General features: G+C 45.2%; 1 non-coding gene across 1 annotated transcript; it reads right to left on the reverse strand.

Annotated features, from left to right (window-relative positions):
* Positions 1-5,437: 5,437 nt before the first annotated feature.
* Positions 5,438-5,532, reverse strand: trnai-uau (transfer RNA isoleucine (anticodon UAU)). The gene is made up of 2 exons: positions 5,495-5,532; positions 5,438-5,473 (listed from the first exon to the last, which is right to left on the reverse strand). It is a non-coding gene; the product is annotated as a tRNA-Ile (tRNA).
* Between the last annotated feature and the right edge of the window lie 1,269 nt (positions 5,533-6,801).

Below are 6,801 nucleotides of genomic sequence, written 5' to 3' on the forward strand. Positions count from 1 at the left end.
GGCAGGCATATTATCCAAAATAGATTGGAGCGAATGGGCAACACCCATCGTTCCAGTCATGAAAAAAGCATTGAAAAATAACTCTGAGGAATAGAGAAAAATTCGCATCTGTGGGGACTTTAAGGTGACTGTAAACCCGGTCCTTCACACGGTACAGTATCCTCTTCCGAGGATAGAAGATATTTTCGCCTCACTATCCGGAGGGAAACGTTTCACAAAAATTGACTTGGCACAGGCATATCTACAGATGGAGGTTGAGGAGACCTCTAAAACGTATCTCACAATAAACACACACAAAGGCCTGTACCAGTACAATCGACTGGTTTTTGGAGTAGTATCAGCTCCAGCTATCTGGCAAAGAGCTATGGAGCAAGTCCTGCAAGGGATTCCAGGGACTCAGTGCTACCTAGACGACATCCTTATAACAGGAGAAAACGACAACGAGCACCTTGCCAATTTGGAGCAGGTGCTGACTAGGCTGAAAGAACGGTGCCTACGAGCAAATCGCCCCAAGTGCGAATTTTTCCAAAATCAGATATCATATTGTGGTCACATAATTAATAAGGAAGGGTTGCATAAGTCACCTGAAAAAATTGAAGCAGTTATAAAAGCCCCAGCAACTGAAAATGTTTCACAATTAAGGTAATTCCTGGGATTAATAAATTACTATCATAAATTTTTACCGAACTTATCAACTATTCTACACCCTCTTAATGATCTTCTACAGACAGGAGTGATTTGGAAATGGAACGAAGACTGTAAACGTGCCTTCCATAAATGTAAAGACTTAATCACATCCAAGAAAGTTTTGGCTCATTACAACCGATCACGACCAATCAGACTGGCGGGCGATGCATCCCCTTATGGCATAGGAGCAGTATTATCCCATAAATTCCCTGATGGCTCAGAACGGCCGATAGCTTTTGCGTCACGCTCATTAAACTCAGCTGAGCGTAACTATGCCCAGATAGACAGGGAAGCACTCAGCCTGGTATGGGGAGTGACAAAATTCAACCATTACCTACACGGACAAAAATTTACCTTGCTGACTGACCATCAACCCCTCATCTCCATATTCAACCCTAAAAAACGTGTCCCCATTATGACGGCACAAAGACTAAAGAGGTGGTCCCTTTTTCTAGGGGCACACCAATACAACTTTGAATACAAAGGGTCAAAACAGCATGGGAATGCTGACGGTTTATCGCGCCTACCGTTGCCAACGATGGAAGAGGCACCTACAGTGGACCCAGTAGAGATATTCCACTCTACCATAGTGGAATGCCTACCGGTGACAAATTCTGCCATTGAAAGGGAGACAAGAAATGACCCTACTCTCTCACGGGTCTACGATTTAACAGTGAAGGGATGGCCAGCACATGGCGAACCACTGTTGCCAGCATTCTCGCAAAGAAGAGAACAGCTGTCAGTGCCGAGGAACCTTGATGTGTGGATCCAGAGTGGTGATTCCACCCAAACTCCAGGATAAAGTGCTAAAGGAGCTTCACGAGGGGCATCTGGGTGGAGTGAAAATGAAAAACCTAGCTGGGGCGTTTGTATGGTGGCCATGTATCGATGGAGACATCGAAGACATGACCAGGAGCTGCCTAGGATGCCAGAAGGTCCAAAATGCTCCGCCACAGGCCCCTCTACATCCATGGGAGTGGCCCTCATCTCCCTGGCAAAGGGTGCACATCGACTTTGCTGGTCCATTTATGGACTCAATGTTCTTAATCGCAGTTGATGCACACTCCAAGTGGCCGGAGGTAATAAAGATGTCCTCCACCACCACGGAAAAAACCATCACAGTATTAAGGACCATATTTGCCAGGAATGGGCTGCCGGAACTGATATGTTCTGATAATGGACCGCAATTTGTGTCCGAAGAATTCAGAAAGTTCTTAAAGAACAATGGGCTAAAGCACTACACGTCCGCCCCATACCATCCCGCCACCAATGGATTGGCTGAAAGGTTTGTCCAGACCTTCAAGAAGGCCATAAAGGCCATGGGTAATGAAGACATAAAACTTCAGCACAAGGTGGGTAACTTCTTATTTGCATATAGGAATGCAACACAAGCACGGTGGCATAGTGGTTAGCACTGTTTCCTCACAGCGCCAGGGACCCGGGTTCAAATCCGGCCTCGGGTGACTGTCTGTGTGGAGTTTGCACATTCTCCCCTTGTTTGTGTGTGTTTTCTCCGGGTGCTCCGGTTTCCTCCCACAGTCCAAAGATGTGCGGGTTAGGTTGATTGGCTATGATAAAATTGACCCTTAGTGTTAGGGGGATTAAATACGGGGATAGGGTGGGATATGTGTTGGTGTAGGGGTTATGGGGATCGGGTGGGATATGTGTCGGTGCAGGCTCGATGGGCCGAAATGGCCTCTATCTGCACTGTGGGGTTTCTGTGATTTCTGTGATATGGTTACCAACCAAACTCCTGCCATGATGTTCTACAATAGAAACCTAAGATGCCGGCTGGATTTGGTCACGCCCAACATCCGAAGGGACGTGCAGAACCGGCAGTTTCATGGTATGAATGAAAGGCCAACTAGGGCCTTCCAGGTAGGCCAACCGGTTTTGGCCCGGGACTACCGTACCGAGAAATGGCAGCCTGGAACTATCTGCACACGACTAGGACCACTGATGTATACCGTGGACATCGGACAAAGCATAATAAGGCGCCATGCTGACTAAATCATCAAGTCATCCGAAAAGGGACAACCTACACCACCACTCTATACATCAAACGATGAAGTAGAGATACCCATATCTACCTCCGATCCTGTGAGACTGGAACCCGATGAACCCGACACTGGCATTCAAGCCAAATCAGCCTTGCCAGAAGAACCTACTACACCACCAGAAACTACTACACCCCCGAGGCGTTATCCGGACCGAGTCAGGAAGCCTCCTGAGAGACTAACTTATAATTAATTAATACAGCAATGTATATTATTTTGCATATAACATGTAATTAATAATTACTTAAAATATGATGTACTAGTTAGCTAGAAGGGGAGGAATTGTGGTGTATGTGCCTTTAAGTGTAATTATGGTGTATGTGCCTTTAAGAGCCCCAGGTGTGCGTAATGCCGGTAATTGCCACTTGGGCTATATAAGCCTGTGTATTGTGTATATCCTTTAGAAACCCCCCCAGACTTGCTTCGTAAATACCTATGAACCAACTCCTGTCTTCAGTGTCTTTATCTACACACGGACACTACAACTCTGTTGTTAAGGTTGGCGGGGTTCAGGCCGCGACTTGAAGCCGGGATTTGAACCCGGGATCTCTCGCATTTATTTAATCAGCGAAATTCTCTGAGAGAGAATCAGACTCTGGGGTTTGACTTTGGTGCGAATCTTCCAGTTAGCCAGATTATTGCAGAATCAAGTCCTCTCCCGGTCGTTTAAGTAACTGTGTGAAACCTTTTCTTCCCTGTTCTGAATCTGCCTTCAAACCGACCATTTCTTACAGCCCCTCACCTGAAGATAACGGAAGGCCATTTGCTTATATGAGCTGCTTGTACATTTTCAACATTGTAGGTCTGTGTGCACGTGCAGGACAAGCGGTGAAGGGGACTTTCTTTCAGAGTATTTCTGCTTCCAAGCAAATAGCAGCAAATAGAAATTAGAAGATAGCAGCAGGAGTAGGCCATTCGGCCTCTCGAGCCTGTTCTGCCATTTAATGAGATCATGGCTGATCATCCAATTTCAGGACCATGTCCTTGCTTTCTCCCCATGTCCCTGCCAAGTGTTGAGCGCAGTGTAATCCATTGTGATCTGCACACGTGGGTTTGAATCCTGTTCTCGTCGTTATTCCATGACACGTTTGCTGCTGATAAACAACCCGAGCATTTTACTGAATTTTGCATAAAATAGGCTTTGTAATCGCAATCTCGTCAAAATCACACTGGTGATTCTGGTCTGTGCCCCTGCACTCTTCATATCTTGTTCAAATTAAAACAGACCACTGGAGTTCTCGAATGAATTTAGAGCGGGAATCGGAGATTGAGAACCATCTCTACCTCTCTTCCTTCCTTTGTGATTGGCACCAAAAGAAAAACTAGTGGGAACAAAGCCGAATGATTAGGGAGCATAAACATAACTTTATCGATTAGGAGAAAATGTAATTTCAAAAATATTTATCAAACTTAATGAGGATATTTTCTGTTTTAGTGTCTTTGGTTGAGAGATAAATAATGGGCAGGACAATGGGGAGAAATCCGCATTCTGTTCGGCATACTGTCATGGGATCTGAGGCCTCGGTTGAACGACTTCCTGGAAAGACGGCACCACCGACAGTGCAGCACTACCTCAGTACTGCACTGGAGTGTCAGCCTGGATTATGTGCTCAAGTCTCTGGAGTGGGGCTTGAGTTTGCTGCCGCTGAGCCACGGCTGACACCTAAACTCAGTTCATTCGGCTGGAGTGAAATGATGGAGATAAAGGGAAAAATGATAATGGAGTCAAACATCAACTTGGCGCCCTAGAAAAATCGCGCATCGTAATCGGCCGCCCTTTATAAAAACCGCCCGAGTTATGTTTCCATCGATTTCATAAGCAATGATAATCAGGCCTGTCTCTAATGGGCGGGGTCGTGGTCAGTCAAAGATCACTGTGTGCCTGTTTAAACCGGATGCGCTCACAATCCCGGATCATTTAGTGCGTTAGTCTATTTTAAAGAAAAGCGATTCCAGTTGTGATGACCGAGTTGGGGAGTTTTATCTAAATGCGGCGGGGCTCATCTGGGATGTGAACCCAAAAGCTCTCGCATTTTAATTTGCGAAATATCCCTTCGCGAAAATCATGCCCCAAGACCAAGGAGCTGTCGATTTTTGTCTGAAGTTGCATTAGGTTTCTCTAATAGTTCCCTTCTAACCCAGTTCGCAGAGGTCGAGTTCATTAATTTGAAATATGTTTATCTTTTCCTAAATCGACTTCTTTATATGAGCAGTTTTCCTCAATCTGCTCACTATTCTCCCCATAACAAGAAGGTCGGTGACAACCTAATTGTGGATATGGTGTTTGGGCGATTGTCTGTACGTAACTTCTGTCCTAGTAATTCTCAACATCATGTTCCGGTGAATCGTTGTTTGTGTTCAACATGATGTCGGAAACATTTACAGATAACTCCTGAGTTTACACATCTTCTCGCTTGTGCCAAAGACTTAGTCACTGCTTTGAAATCGAATCTATTTCCTGCACATTATTCTTCGCCTGATAGTTGCTGGTTTAACAGTTAAAACTGGCCCCACCTTCCCTCCTGTCAAAAAGTAATACTGAAGGGCTCCTTTAATACTCAAATCCCTTATTGGAACACGGTGGGCCTGAGGAACCTAAGTGCCCACGTGGAACAGCTAATAAGTAGATGGTTTGTGGAAACACCATTGGACCTTCTGCTCCGGTCGAAGTATCACACCACAAAAACATTAGCTGCTCTAGGTGAGGCTCGAACTCACAACCTCAGCATTTCTCCAAACCTGTACTGTTATATAAGTACCGCGCGCTAACCAATTGCGCCACTAGAGCTGTGCTTGATGTGAGTTGGTTATCCGTGCTCATTTACTTGCACATTTAAGGTTGTCTAATCGTGCGGGGGTGCAATGTTGTTTAATTGAGGCGCATTGGCTGGGTTTATATGAAAGAGTGAAGCAGGAGTTACTCTCATGTGTTAGCGAGCTAGTGAATTTACCAAAGGCTGCAGCAGATCCTGGTGTCATAAACACTGAACATTTTTACCCAACTCCTAAAATACAGTCTGCAAAATGAGAACCGATGAAAATTCATCACATGCAAAACAAAAAAACGTTTTAAAATTTTGCCCATGATTCGTTAACCATGTGGGTTACCGGTTGATTAATGACGATAACAACAAACTTCTCACACAGCCTAATGAGATGTATATAATAAATAAACAGTTTTCTTAAAGTTAACTCCTCGACATGGAATGGAATCGGTATCGCAGGGTAAGAGTATTTATAGATTACAATTGTTGTTCTGAGCTGTTTCTCTAATTATTTAATGAGCAGCAGTTTCCGAAGGTTATCACTTCCGTCTAAAGTACAACAGGTCCCTGGTTCAATCGTGTTTTGCAGGTAGAGATTAATAAAATACATTAAGGGCCACGCAGTATTCTCCTTTTCTCTATACAGTTCTGTACATACTCAAAATCTGCAGATATACCGACTGTGTGAGAGATCATTACAGGACCCTGCAGCGCTGCCTTTGTTAATAGCAACAGTTCGGAGCCGCATTTCAGAAGCGGCAACAAACCCATGATTTGGTTTGCTGGTTCCCAGCTCCCGGAGTGAGTGAGGCAGCGATAGCAGCGAAGTTCAGGCCGTGTGTCCGGTCCCGCTTTCGCCAAGCACCTGCTGCCGGTGGAAAGCAGCGATTGCAGCCTCAGAGAGCAAAAACTGCCCATTGCTGTGAAACAAGAAATCACTGAAGCAGAGGAGCGCATAGATTTGCATCTGCAGCGTGTAGGTGAGGATGTAAAGTTTGATTTCGATCGACTCGTTGTTGTTGGAACCGCTGAAATTGAATCTCTCTCCGGCAGATGTTGCAGCTTTACGTATGAAAAGTGCCCTCGAGGTGCAATCGACAAATTTGGAGCTGCTGTGTAGTGGGACAAGTTAAAGGATCAGCACAGTTAATGCCGAGAACAAATTAAACAGTAGCTCAGGTTGATGAACCTTGCACTGGTGAGAATCCTGGATGGAGATTTAGAGGAAGCGACAGTGGGAAGGGCTGTACTGCGATTCTAATACTTCTCCAAGCACATTCCAGGCAAGTCAT

The sequence above is a fragment of the Somniosus microcephalus genome, unplaced genomic scaffold (genome assembly GCF_052327205.1).
Source record: "Somniosus microcephalus isolate GS21.2 unplaced genomic scaffold, FLI_Smic_1.0 unresolved_chr1, whole genome shotgun sequence".
In the NCBI taxonomy this organism is placed as follows: Eukaryota; Metazoa; Chordata; class Chondrichthyes; order Squaliformes; family Somniosidae; genus Somniosus; species Somniosus microcephalus.